The sequence below is a fragment of the Leptodactylus fuscus genome, chromosome 5, assembly GCF_031893055.1.
Source record: "Leptodactylus fuscus isolate aLepFus1 chromosome 5, aLepFus1.hap2, whole genome shotgun sequence".
NCBI lineage: Eukaryota > Metazoa > Chordata > Amphibia > Anura > Leptodactylidae > Leptodactylus > Leptodactylus fuscus.
Genome location: NC_134269.1, coordinates 133,972,116 through 133,987,973, shown reverse-complemented (window position 1 = coordinate 133,987,973; position 15,858 = coordinate 133,972,116).

The following is a 15,858-nucleotide window of genomic DNA, read 5'->3' as shown; positions in this document are numbered from 1 at the left end:
TAAAACAAACCAGTAACAGCTCAAAGCTCTTGTCTATAACCTAGTTCTGGTATTACAGTTAATTCATAGAGAACATCCATGCCCTCCATAAAGGAGTACTCCAGGGATTGTAAAAAGACTAAGGCCACAGGTCACAGGACAGTGATAAACATCTTTATAAGGGCTGTCACAAGGCCATTTTAATAGCAGTCTATTCACATTTCCTTTTTGTTTGTTTTTTCCACAGGCATAAAAAAATAACAGAGTTGTGTGAATAGACTGATATTCACTTTTTTTTTTCAAAAACAGCCATCACATGGTCAATGATTTACTCCCTTCCATGGACATGAACAAACCAAAATGGCCATTTTTAATGATGTTGTGTGCATAAGGCCTTAGGCCCCATTCCCATAGAGTAACACGCCACTCATGTAGACATGTAAACACGTGTCAGAGCGAGACGCTTCAAAACATCCCATTGACTTCAATGAGTGCCGGCTTACACGCGCTACACATTGAAATCAATGGGTAATAAAGCCTCCCATTGATTTCAATGTGTAGCGTGCGTAAGCCGGCACCCATTGAAGTCAATTGGATCTGTTTTGAAGCGCCTCGCTCTGACACGTGTTTACATGTCTAAATGAGCGACACGTTACTCTGTGGGAATGGGGCCTTACTTTTTCTGTGGTTCTGCTAGGGACAGACCTCCAGGTTTTGGGCTTGTTCCAGCACTGGGAATGGAGGGTCTCAACTCATTGATTTTCCCCCACTGAAAAATGGACTGCCATTGCAAGTTGCCATGTCACATACAGAAATGTCCTCAAAATAGGACTTTCTGCAGTAATGTACAATATATTACAAAGCAGAAGTATTGTAGAATATTGTAAATGGGATGAAGTGATCCTATGTTTAAGTCTCCCTGTGAGACAGCAAAAATAAATAAAAAGTGAGAACACTATATAAGGGTAAGTTCACACGGCAGAAACCTTGTGGCTTTTTGGTGCGGCATCCCGCTCCTGGTAAGGCCCAGATGAGTAGGCCTAAGCAGGAGGGTGTCTTGAGCCGTGGACGCCGCAGCTGACTCAGCTGTATGATCCACGGAAAGATAGGGCATGCGGTTTTTTTTTTTCCTGCTAGCTGAAAAAAATCGCTACCAGGAAAAAAAGGCGAGTGACTCCCATTGAAATGAATAGGAGACGATTTTGAGGCGGATTCCATGTCAAAATCCGCCTGCAAAAAACTCTGTGTGAACATACTCTAAAAAGTAAATAAATATTAAAAGTTAAAAACCCTTTCCAATTTCAAATATAAATAAAATAAGCATTGTAGGCATCACTGTGTGTGTGTGTGTGTGTGTGTGTGTGTGTGTGTGTGTGTGTGTGTGTGTGTGTGTAAAAGTAAAATTTATTCTGTTCAGTTAAAACGGCAATGTATTTATTTCTCTGCCTATAAGTATGTCTTTGAAGTGTGGAAGAGAACCAGAATAAACAGAGGAAACCCATGCAAACACAGGGAGAACATACTTGTAGATGTTGTCCTTGGTCGCATTCGAAACCAAGTTACTCCAGCTCTGCAAGGCTGTTGTGCTCATTATTGCTTCTTGATCACTTCGCCTCTCACAATAAAAGAGAATAAAATGTGATCAAAAATTTCCCATATTGAACTAAAAAACAATAGCAAAAGAAAGTACAGTTTGCTGTACAAAAAATGAGCCCTCTCGTAGCTGTCAAGAAAAAATAAATTTTGAAAGTTATGGGTCAATATACGGTATCCTCAGGCACATTATTTATATCACAAAAAGGCATTTTATTGATTAAAAGTGGTAAAATTAAAAAGTGGTAAAATTAAAACCTACATAGTGTCGCTATAATCATAATGATGCACCATAAAAAGTTGAGGGTGCTCCTGGGCTGATCCCAGCTTTCCCAGAGACAAGTCATTCATCCCCCACCTCAGAGAGCAAGAGGAGGGGGAGGCACCCTGGTAGGGAGGGGTGGCTTAGTACAAGCTTAGGAGTCTATGAGACCTGAGAATTATTGTCACGTCTGTGGAAGCAGGTAAGAGAGCTGGTTGTGTCCACTTCACTACAGAAATGCTTCTAAGCCTGGACTTTTAAGTATTATTCTGTTCTTATCCAATTTATTTTAAAAGCTGCTTGCATTTTGTGTCCTTTGTTCTCATTTCTTGTATACATAGCATTGAAGCCTTTGGGTATTAATTTATTACATTTAAGGTAACTGATGAATCCATTACCTTTTTGAGATGTGTTTGTGTCTGACTTTTGGAGAGACGCCCGTAAGTGTTTATGTGATTTCCTCTGAGCTGGGGAAATCAGTGGTAGTGGCAGCATGTATTTGGGGTGTGTGGACTGTAATGGGGTGCGATTTACACTCAATTTACAGCCTGGGTGAAGGGTGAGTACAAGATTGAGTGTGTGGAGTAATTGACCCCCAACATCCACACCTGCGGCACATGCTAGGATGGCTCGCACGTGACAGTCCTTGTGCAATCCATATTCTTAGCAGATTGCACAGGGACCCATTTATTTCTGTGGTGCCATACACATACCCATCATGTTCATATCCCATAATTGTTTGTTTTTGAGGCCTGGTCTCATTTGTTGAAGTGTATGGATCCATAGATACCATCCATGTGCCAATTGTTTCAATCTGTGCCAATTTTTCATCTGCTGTAAACTGTAGAAAACTTTCCGTATCTACCCATGCCTTCTCCCACAAAGTCCCACACTGACATTTTTAGGAAACTGCTATGTGGAATACAGATATGACCACACTACCATAATAGTGACTTTCTGATTTTCAAAGAAACTGTTACGTGGGGAACAAATATGGCCACACTCCAAAAAACTGTGACTTTTTTACACCAGAAATTAAAGTAAAGTAAATAATAAATTCTCCCCATTAAATATATACAAAGTAAAGTCAATAGACTGTCATCTACAATAGTAACTAACACTTAGAAGCTTAATCCATAGTTTTGCTGCAATCTGTGATTAAAGGGAAAATATCAAGTACATCAAAGAGTGTTTATAAGCTTTGTGATAATCCTTTGCGTAATTGTTCACAGTAGGAGAAAATAGCCGCTCACGGTGAACAAATAGTTTGAAGATATAAAATGCATATGACTATTTCCAACATAGTACGGACGCAGTGGTTTTTTAATAACAAGTTCTACATTTCTATGTAAAACTTTATGCACTGCATATTTTATATTGAGCCATGAAATCCAGGTTTTGACGAAAATCTAAATCAATAGGAAAAGTTACTTATGTGAGATTTTCTTTTCCGCAAATCCAAAGGGAGATTTAACCAGTCAAAAGAAAAATGACAGAAAACTAGTTGTATAAAAACCAGGCTACAATAATGAGAGGAGGAGGGAAGCGGTCTGGAGTTGAAATTTAAGGAAAAGGATTTGGTTCAGGTAAATTCATTTTACGTTTCTGTAGGTCCTCAGAAGCAAGAAGTGAATTCTGGAAGACTAAGGTCTGGTTCACATCTGTGTTTGGTATTCCATTTGGGGAGTCCGCTTGGGGACCCCCCGAATGGAATACTGAACACACTGACAAGTGGTGAGCTTATGAAAGCACATGGTCCCCATAGATTATAGTGGGGTCAGTGTGTTTTCCGCACAGTGTCCACATGAGTCATGCGGAGAGGAAAGTACTTCATGAACTACTTTTCTCTCCACATTACTTGTGCGGAAAATGCGCGGAAAACACACGGACCCCATTATAGTCTATGTGGTCTGTGTGCTTTCAAAAGCTCACCACTTGTCAATGTGTTCGGTATTCTGTTCGCAGATGTGAACCAGGCCTAAACGAGGTTGAACGGTCCAACTTTTAATATTGTTGTTATGTATTTGGTCAGCTTTATACTGAGAATATGAGATAATAGAACATCCTTTTGTATGACATCTATTTTTCCTGACTTCATCATAAACTTGCACACAGTTTGGCCAAGTCTGCATGCTGTTCTCCATGGAGAAAGTATAATAAGACTTTACAAGGCAGCAGTCTATATCCTTCAGGAACAAAGGACAGGTCATCAACTCTATGGTAGCCATGAATCAGACAGATCCACCATAATATGTATGGCCAGCTTTAGAGAAATTCAACAGCTATATGTTATATATATAAATGAGGCTGGCACAAACATTTTTGAACATTTGGATGTTATCATTTTTCTTATAGGATAGAAAATCTATTTCTTGAGTTAAATACTGGACAGCAGTTAGGCTGAGGCCCCACGTTGTAGAAACGCAGCTTTTTTTGTTGTTGTTGCAGAATTTGTTGCGACTGTCCTCCCAGAACTAGGCTAATGCCCCCCTGTGCTCTGTGGACCTCATTTTCATATGGACAAAAAGGCGATTTATTCAAAATCTATTGGTTGGATCTGAAAACTGAGGGCCCCTTCACACGGAGTTTATGCTCCGCTCATTCAGACACATATACACGAGCGCTTCAAAACACATCCCATTCACTTCAATGGGAGCGCGCGTAAAGCCAGCTTTATACGCGCTCCCATTGAAGTGAATGGGATGTGTTTTGAAGCGCTCGTTTATACGTGTCTGAATGAGTGGAACGTAAACTCCTTGTGAAGGGGCCCTAAAGGTATTACTGGAATAGCCTTTATAAAGGCTACATTGCAGTGTCACTAGTGCTATTTTCCAGTAATACCTCCCTTTAAGCACCAAGAGCTGTGTTCCCAGGACCTGCCCTCATTTGCACAAGGCTTCAAAGTTGTTTTAATCAGATTTACAAAATTGCATTTTTCGGATTTTTTTAAAAAAAATGTTTTAAACTTTAGATTTAGATGTAAATTTTATGGAGGAGAGATGTAAACCTGAGGTTATGTGTATTAGAAACAATCTTATTCTGAAACCATTCCACTGTATAGATCTATCTCACTGTTCACCCTTCATGCCCCTGTGTTTTGGTCCTATATTTCTTTTTGTCTTGGTACACCAAATATATAATTGCATTGTCAATGGCATTAACGGTCTTGTCATAGAGCATTGATAATGTAATATATTTTTACGGCTGGAGATTTAAAGCTATTTTACAGCTATACAGTACATGTACGTGTGTACATTTATATTTACTGCAGTTTTGCATTGCGCTAGAGTGATACAGTTTCGGGTTATATTTCAATGTGCGCTTATAATCAGAGGTGTTGTCAGACAGATTTCTTACCTTCATAAATTTTCTCCTTTACAGTGATACAGAGCTTTACTATATATATTTCATGCAGACTTAATAAGCACTGCTTGGAAGACCTTGAGGTGGAAGGTTTCTGTCTCAGAGGGTAATATCAAATATTCAGTGTGTACTTGTATTTTCCTTTTTAATGTAAATTAGAATACTTACTCCAGAGCGGAACATAAACTGAAACACATTTGTAAAGACGCAGGTACATCACTGTTTAAAGTAAATTATAGAATTCTAAGGCAGAGAAGATACATGACGGTGGAAAACTGTAAAGTACTGTATGATCCAATTTGTAGGACTGCAGGACAAAGAAGCATCGTTTGTCAGATACTTTATCTCGTATTCCTCAGTCACAAGTCAGTCAGTGGGACTGCTTCCTTCTCGCAGCTTTTTGTACCAGGGAATTACAGCAAGTCAGACCAACTCTTGTTATCCTTCTGAGGCTCGGCTCACATCTGCGTTTGGGTCATTCCGTTCCTCTCTCTGCATGAAAAATGGGGAGAGAAAAGTACTGCAAGCAGCGCTTTTCTCTCCACTTATTTTTCGTGCAGAAACCACACAGACCCCATTATATTCTATAGGGTCCGCCAGTTTCCTAAGGTAACCACTTTTTATGTGGATTAGGTTTCTGTTCGGGGGGTCCCCAAGCGGACCCCTCTAAAGGAAACCTATGCACAGATGTGAACTAGACCTTACTGTGAATGCATTAACATCTCTAGAAATAGTACGAGAAATCATCCAGCAATGAAACGAAAGTTCCTCCAATAAAAAGCTTTGCTTTATTTCATGTCCACAGGATAAAATATAAACACGCAGTCACAGGAAAAGACAAAAAAGGCTAGCGTCAGACGACGCGTTTCGGATCTTATATCCTTCTTCAAGGTCTGATCAAGACTGACAAAAAGCCTCCCCATTTATACCAGCATAAACAGATATAACACCTGCAATCAATATAAATCCATCTAAGCCGCTAGTGCTAGGTACAAATGGAGAGGTATTGCCAGCCTTTGTGTATACAAAACAAAAACAAAACACATAGACAACATGACATTTAAAAACATATGAAAAAATATATATACATATAAATGAGTTAATGAATAAAGGTATAAGAATGACATGGTCAATGTTTAATGGTATACAATTACTGTCGATTCTCGATACTTTGAAAGAAACAAAACGCAACATTAGAGCATGTCTGCATACCAGTATATGTTAGTATATATGCTGGTGTATACTAGTATATAAGCTGGTGAAAAAAAAAGCCCATTCTGAAAAGAAACGATATATGCTGTTAAGTATGACAAGTTATACATATTACATATTAATACTTAGATTTACTGTTGATGTTCTTTTCAGAAGAAAAAGTTTGTCCCGTATTCAAATGATATTTAGTCACGTATTATTTGTTGTTTTTATTAGCTGGTCTACTATATGGGCATTTACCAGTAATAAAAATGGGTGCCTGACCTACATCTATCCATGCGCACATATTCAAATCAAGAATGAATGATCCTTCTAATATTGTTATCCACTCTTCAGTATGGCACAACAATTCAAACGCATCCATATTTGGATATTTCGATGCGTTGCCGATGTCCCTTTTCAGGAAAGAAAGATCTCCCATATTCACTAGGTGTTTGATCACGTGATGTTACTATCATACGTTCATTGGTCGAGATGGATGACTGTGTGGGCATTTGCCAATAGTAAAGATGGATGCCCGACCTGCATTCATCCATGTGCGCATGCTCCTATCGTGACCAAATTTCCTTCTCCATATGAAGTTGCTAGAATATCGTTGTTGATGCTCTACTATAAGGTAAGTGAAATACAATGAATTAATGACCCAAAAGAAAGAAAAAAGGAGAAAACAAACAAGAAAAAAGATGAAAGATAATTACATGGTCCATCAGTAAATACTGAACAACGATATACATCGTTGTTCAAAGCTTATGCTGACTCCAAGTACCAGATAAAGGTATAAAATACTGTACAAAACCACTGTTAGACCATATTTATAGGAAAACTATACCAGATATAAATTTGCTTCTAAGATTTGTTTTAGACTGGGTAAATATAAGACACATCGTTCCTTTGATTGAGTCCTTTTGGATGACGAGTGCCTATTTTCCATATCCAAAAAACCTCTCTTATTCTTAAATGGTGTTCCCAATTTCCTCCTCTATGGGATTTACTAACTGCTTCAATGCCTTTAAAACTAAAGCTAGATGTATTACCGGCATGTATACTTTTAAAATGACGTGAAACACCAGTGTTTCTGACATTATTCTCACTGTTGATGTCTTGTAGGTGTTCAGAAATTCGAGTTTTTAATGGTCTGACAGTACTTCCTATGTAATGTAAATTACATATGTCACAAGTGATCATATAAATCACATGGCTGCTCATACAATTTATAAAGGATTTGATATTATATTTACACGTTGAATCCACATTCTCAAATTGTTTACTTTTTTTGGCCCATTTACAAGCACCACATCTATTTTGCCCACATTTATGAAAACCAACCATATGTTCTCTTGATTCCAATCTTTTTATATTGTTGTGCGTGTTGACAATACTGCTAGGTGATATATAATTGCCTATTGTTTTGCCTCGTGCAGAGGCAAATGAACAGCCTTCTTTTAGAATACCCCTTAGCAATGGATCCTGGTTTAGAATAGGCAAATTATTTTTTATTATATTTACAATTTTTTCATATTCCAAACTATAGCGAGTGGTAAAATGTATATTTCTATTATTGTTTTGCTCTCTGGACTTGGTTTCATATAGCAACGCATCTCTCTTTGTTTTGTTAGCTATATTTTTCGCTCTTGTGATGGACCAATTTGGATAGTTTCTCTGCTTTAATCTTTTTATCATTATTGCTTCCTCTTTATTATATGCATCACAGGTAGTGCTGTTTCTTTTGATTCGTAGAAATTCACCGACCGGCAATGCCTTTTTTGTGTGTTTGGAATGCATGCTGTTTGCATGTAATAAGGCATTACCAGCCTGTGGCTTTCTATAATTCTCGCAAACTACTTTCCCACTATTCTTATCCCCTATCAGGGTAATGTCCAAAAAATTAATTTTTTCTTTTCCGATCTCATACGTAAATTTTAGGTTATAACTATTGTTATTTATGTAATCAATAAACTTTACAACATCTGTAGTTTCTCCTACCCATATCAGAAGACAGTCATCAATATATCGACCGTAATAGTGAATTCTGTCCCTGAATGGATTCTCAATACTGTATAGGTGTTTCTCCTCCCACCATGCCATGGTGATATTGGCTAATGATGGGGAGAAACAAGCCCCCATAGGTGCCCCTTTGATTTGTAAGAAATATTTGTCTAGGAACATGAAATAATTGTGGCACAGTAAATACTGTACCACTGAAATTACATATTCATTGAAATCAGGGCTATAGTCAGAATAGGTATACAGAAAGTAGCCTAATGCATTGAGTGCCACATCATGGGGGATAGATACACAAATCAAAACAAAAGGTAATGAAGACTTACTGGGGAGACCCAATAGGTTTAAAGACTTTTTATTCAGGGAACAGTGCAGTCTTTTAGAACTTGCCAGTTTAAATGAGGAGGATGAGTTTAGATTAGAAGGTTTAAAGTCAACGATAGATATAAAAAATCCATTATTTTACCCTCTTAAAGCTAGAATTCCCATATTGGATGTCTTCCAAACAGCAGTGGAAAATGACATAGTAGAATTGCATCAAACACATAATAATGGACCAATTCAGGATAATTTAAGTAAACAAGAAAGAGTCATATTAAAGGAATTAAAAAATAATGAAAATCTAATAATAAAATCAGCGGATAAAGGTGGGAGTGTGGTGGTTTTGAATAGAAAAGACTATGTAGATTCTGTCTTATCCATTCTCAATGATCAGGAAACATACAGACCGTTAAAAGAAGATCCCACTATTGTTTTTCATAGAAAGTTGGATAATATTCTTATGGAAGGGGTCAATCAAGGTATTTTTTCAGAGAAAGAATACAAATATCTTTTAGTGCAACATCCTGTAACTCCCGTTTTTTATGGACTGCCGAAAGTGCACAAGGGGGTGGTTCCCCCTCCACTGAGGCCCATTATTTCGGGGGTCAATTCGTTGAATGAAAGACTCTGTAATTAGGTTGATCAGTTATTGCAACCTATGGTGGTCAATACACCCAGTTACCTCAAGGACACCAAAGAGGTACTCAAAAATTTCGATGGGTTTCAGTGGAGGGAAACCTTCTCTTGGGTTAGCTGTGATGTAGCAGCCCTTTATTCATCTATCCCCCATGATGTGGCACTCAATGCATTAGGCTACTTTCTGTATACCTATTCTGACTATAGCCCTGATTTCAATGAATATGTAATTTCAGTGGTACAGTATTTACTGTGCCACAATTATTTCATGTTCCTAGACAAATATTTCTTACAAATCAAAGGGGCACCTATGGGGGCTTGTTTCTCCCCATCATTAGCCAATATCACCATGGCATGGTGGGAGGAGAAACACCTATACAGTATTGAGAATCCATTCAGGGACAGAATTCACTATTACGGTCGATATATTGATGACTGTCTTCTGATATGGGTAGGAGAAACTACAGATGTTGTAAAGTTTATTGATTACATAAATAACAATAGTTATAACCTAAAATTTACGTATGAGATCGGAAAAGAAAAAATTAATTTTTTGGACATTACCCTGATAGGGGATAAGAATAGTGGGAAAGTAGTTTGCGAGAATTATAGAAAGCCACAGGCTGGTAATGCCTTATTACATGCAAACAGCATGCATTCCAAACACACAAAAAAGGCATTGCCGGTCGGTGAATTTCTACGAATCAAAAGAAACAGCACTACCTGTGATGCATATAATAAAGAGGAAGCAATAATGATAAAAAGATTAAAGCAGAGAAACTATCCAAATTGGTCCATCACAAGAGCGAAAAATATAGCTAACAAAACAAAGAGAGATGCGTTGCTATATGAAACCAAGTCCAGAGAGCAAAACAATAATAGAAATATACATTTTACCACTCGCTATAGTTTGGAATATGAAAAAATTGTAAATATAATAAAAAATAATTTGCCTATTCTAAACCAGGATCCATTGCTAAGGGGTATTCTAAAAGAAGGCTGTTCATTTGCCTCTGCACGAGGCAAAACAATAGGCAATTATATATCACCTAGCAGTATTGTCAACACGCACAACAATATAAAAAGATTGGAATCAAGAGAACATATGGTTGGTTTTCATAAATGTGGGCAAAATAGATGTGGTGCTTGTAAATGGGCCAAAAAAAGTAAACAATTTGAGAATGTGGATTCAACGTGTAAATATAATATCAAATCCTTTATAAATTGTATGAGCAGCCATGTGATTTATATGATCACTTGTGACATATGTAATTTACATTACATAGGAAGTACTGTCAGACCATTAAAAACTCGAATTTCTGAACACCTACAAGACATCAACAGTGAGAATAATGTCAGAAACACTGGTGTTTCACGTCATTTTAAAAGTATACATGCCGGTAATACATCTAGCTTTAGTTTTAAAGGCATTGAAGCAGTTAGTAAATCCCATAGAGGAGGAAATTGGGAACACCATTTAAGAATAAGAGAGGTTTTTTGGATATGGAAAATAGGCACTCGTCATCCAAAAGGACTCAATCAAAGGAACGATGTGTCTTATATTTACCCAGTCTAAAACAAATCTTAGAAGCAAATTTATATCTGGTATAGTTTTCCTATAAATATGGTCTAACAGTGGTTTTGTACAGTATTTTATACCTTTATCTGGTACTTGGAGTCAGCATAAGCTTTGAACAACGATGTATATCGTTGTTCAGTATTTACTGATGGACCATGTAATTATCTTTCATCTTTTTTCTTGTTTGTTTTCTCCTTTTTTCTTTCTTTTGGGTCATTAATTCATTGTATTTCACTTACCTTATAGTAGAGCATCAACAACGATATTCTAGCAACTTCATATGGAGAAGGAAATTTGGTCACGATAGGAGCATGCGCACATGGATGAATGCAGGTCGGGCATCCATCTTTACTATTGGCAAATGCCCACACAGTCATCCATCTCGACCAATGAACGTATGATAGTAACATCACGTGATCAAACACCTAGTGAATATGGGAGATCTTTCTTTCCTGAAAAGGGACATCGGCAACGCATCGAAATATCCAAATATGGATGCGTTTGAATTGTTGTGCCATACTGAAGAGTGGATAACAATATTAGAAGGATCATTCATTCTTGATTTGAATATGTGCGCATGGATAGATGTAGGTCAGGCACCCATTTTTATTACTGGTAAATGCCCATATAGTAGACCAGCTAATAAAAACAACAAATAATACGTGACTAAATATCATTTGAATACGGGACAAACTTTTTCTTCTGAAAAGAACATCAACAGTAAATCTAAGTATTAATATGTAATATGTATAACTTGTCATACTTAACAGCATATATCGTTTCTTTTCAGAATGGGCTTTTTTTTTCACCAGCTTATATACTAGTATACACCAGCATATATACTAACATATACTGGTATGCAGACATGCTCTAATGTTGCGTTTTGTTTCTTTCAAAGTATCGAGAATCGACAGTAATTGTATACCATTAAACATTGACCATGTCATTCTTATACCTTTATTCATTAACTCATTTATATGTATATATATTTTTTCATATGTTTTTAAATGTCATGTTGTCTATGTGTTTTGTTTTTGTTTTGTATACACAAAGGCTGGCAATACCTCTCCATTTGTACCTAGCACTAGCGGCTTAGATGGATTTATATTGATTGCAGGTGTTATATCTGTTTATGCTGGTATAAATGGGGAGGCTTTTTGTCAGTCTTGATCAGACCTTGAAGAAGGATATAAGATCCGAAACGCGTCGTCTGACGCTAGCCTTTTTTGTCTTTTCCTGTGACTGCGTGTTTATATTTTATCCTGTGGACATGAAATAAAGCAAAGCTTTTTATTGGAGGAACTTTCGTTTCATTGCTGGATGATTTCTCGTACTATTTCTGGACTTCACTCCCAGCCAAGGGAGACAGGCATCCGGGCAAGTCCAAGGATATGCATTCAAATCGGATAACATACACTTGAAGATTTCTGCAGGAGAGCTGAGTATAATCCTTCCCTTTTTCCCTTTTCCAGTCTGTGATTTTTTAACATCTCTAGGTCTGTTATCAGATACCAAATGTTTATTAGTTCATTTGTCAGAGGAATCAGGGCCGTAATGCAAGCAGTACTGGGCCACCATGATGTCAGCAAGGTGCAGTCGACCATAGCGTTTTGGCAAACGTGTTTAGAACTTGAAAAGGCTTATCTCCTGTGACTACTATAGTACTGAAAGAAATTCACATGGAGAAAAGTAAATTGAGATATTTGATAGACGAGTAATGGTAAACATCCAAAAGCAAAAAATCCAGCGAACTACGATGTCCAATAAAACATAACTTTTAATAAATTATCATCAAGAGGTTAAAATACATAGAAGGAGGGAAAAAACGTGAGGATAAAAAAAAAAAAACATGTGGTGCTCCCAGCTGACGCGTTTCGGAGTATTCTTACTCATAGCCGATACTGCGTCAGCCGGGCGCACCATATGTTTGGTTTTTTTCGTATTCACATTTTTTTCCCTCCTTCTATGTATTTTAACCTCTTCATGATAATGTATTAAAAGTTAAGTTTTATTGGACATCGTAGTTTGCCGGATTTTTTTGCTTTTGGATGTGTATTCTGCCCGAGCCGAAGGGGTTCCCAAATCCGTGCTGAACTTTTCCCTAACATTTGGAGTGGATCACAAGCAACTTTGGACTTTTAGTAAGTGAGCTGTGTGTGTTTTTTACTTTCCTTGTGTAATGGTAAACCCTAAGCATTGATTCTTGGCTAATGACTTGCCGGAAAAGAGCGAAAAAAAAGTTAAGAAAACAAGCAGTGCTGGGAAGTGCGGTTAAATGGAGACATCACAGATTAAGGAAGTAGCTAGCTTCTCCGTCGTCTTCAGTTGCAATAGATATAAATGTAGCTGCTAGTTTTAGACATTGCTGTATGAGAATAAATGTAGGGCATGAGATTTTTAACATAGAAATGCAGCTGTTTTATTGTAAATCATGAGCCATGTACGGTGAAAGTTTTTATCCAATTCTCTGTAAATACTCTTTCATTCCAAATTAATAATACCAAATCTCTTGTGAGCAAATGAAAAGCGCTTGCAAAGTGTATCGTATAGCACACATCATACGAACAACATTTCATAAAAGAAAAAACAAAGAAATATATTATCCAAGTAACTTTATTTTATTTTGTTCCATTGCTGCACCATCTAATATGCACATCTGGTAAAGAGTTCATCATAATAGTTATTATGCATGAATGAGTCCAGTAATACACGCATATATTAAAATGTAACACTTCTGCTGGTTGCCAGAAATAGAAGATGGCCGCAGGAAAAAAAACACTTGCTTTAAAACACTGTACAACAAATCAACTATATACTACACAGATAAATCAGAAGAGTCTGTTATGTCATAATGCCAAAATTGAAACCAACGGCAGTTTATCTTTATATAAATCTATGTCCTGTATATGCAAAGATATACAAACAAACGTATAGTCCTCTTGCTTCTGTTATCTGTTAAATATGTTAAAAACACAACAAGGTCTGCTATACCCCAAAGCCACAACCAGTTCTAAAAATTCCAAACTGCAAAATAGCCTGGTACAAAGCTAAAATTACTATCCTTCTTTAATATCTTTTACTAAAACATAAATATTTTTTACCATATATTTTCTTCTGACATTCAAAACTGTAAAGTCAATATGGCTGAATTATTATTTAAAAAGCACATATGTACAAACTGTTTCAATACATAAATTATTTGGCATAATTCTCACAATCATACTGCATATGCACGCCTGCTCTTATTTTTAAGTGGAATATTTTATTAAAGTTAACAAATTATGTACAAAAATACTTGAATAATTACTAAAAATGTAATTAGTCACCTGCTAACAGTTTTCCTGGGAAAATATATAAAAAGTGATCATTTCCTTTAACCAGACTGTCTTCTTTAAAAGCAAAATACAAGCTTTACCTAAAAATCAACTTCCCAGCAAAAAAAGGGAAATACATTATCTTGTGTTCATTTTTTTGTTTTTATATTTTTTTTTTTAAAGGAGGGTTTAAAATGCATAACCATTTTGAAAATCGCCATACAAGCATGAGAGCAATGAAATCCATTGTGTAAGGTGCTCTGTTCTCGGTGAGGATGGAGAATTATGTGCCAGAACAGGTGGCAGGAACATAAAAGTAATACAGTAAAACAGCAGAGACGTACACAATGCCCATAATTCACGGACTAATGACCATGAGACAGCACACGGGTTAGAAAGGCACAACATTACATCTGTACAAGAGTTTGCATTGGTAGGGATTGCTCTGTATGATTCATTGGGAAACCATAAGAAAAGAATAGTATGCAAATGTTTATTGCATTACTCGCCAGTTACTTTATTAACGGATTAATAAAGGAGAACCTGGGACAAAGCTAGAAAAACTGCTGGAGAATGGGGTGTGCTGTTCAGGAATAGTTAAAGGGGTTCTTCAGAGAACTAAACTGATGGCCTATCTATAAATCATCAAAATGTGATTGGTGGGGATACTCACTATGTTTGCTTTACAGGTTATACAGCTACTAATCCATGTGTAACTGTGCCTGGTACTGAAACTTGGCACAATTCACTAGAGTAGTGCTGTGGCAAAGGCTTGTGGGCCCGATGCAATTTTTTGTTCGGGGCCCCCTACCTCATCCCTACAGCGAATTCTTGATAGTGATGGATACGGGTGCTAAGGAGTTTAATCTTAGTGTGGTTAGGGTAATCTGTGGGTCTCCTTGTCTTATGGACCAGATGGAAGCTGCAATCTCAATACTGATGCAAGTGCTCCTGGGCCCCAGTGTGAATGCACCCTCTGCACCCCCTCAAGTTACACCTTTGTGTGGCACCATTATTCTGCTGGTCAGTGGGACTCCGGGAATCAGACTTCCACCAATCCAACATATCTTGGGGATAAGCCATCAAAGTTACATTTCAGAATAACCCTTTAATGGTGCAAGCAGCTGAACCACCATTTTAAAAAGGGATAATTTCCTGTGTTCCCTGAAATTGATAAGAATTGTAATGACATGCAATGAATATGTCCAATAAATCCTGCTGCACTATTATCTGCAGGTTTATGGGAAACAGTTTGTCTGTTCCATCCACATGTATGGGATAATATACGTATGTGCATACTAAATGAGCCAATGTACTTAGAGGTGCTTATATTAACAATTATTGCTCTCGAGATCCAAGCCATCATCCCATCACTGTCGTGATAACTTCGTAAGTGGGGCACTGTTGTACTGGCATCTATACAGGACATCTCAATTTACAATGTGGAGCGCTCAAAATGATTGCTCTCAGATACTAATAAATAGAAACATGCAGAGAAATATAGTTCTCTGCCAAAAATACCTCAGAAAAATCTGTTATTAGTGTATACATACTGAATACATAAATATACCCTACAGTACTAAGCTGAGTACTTCTTA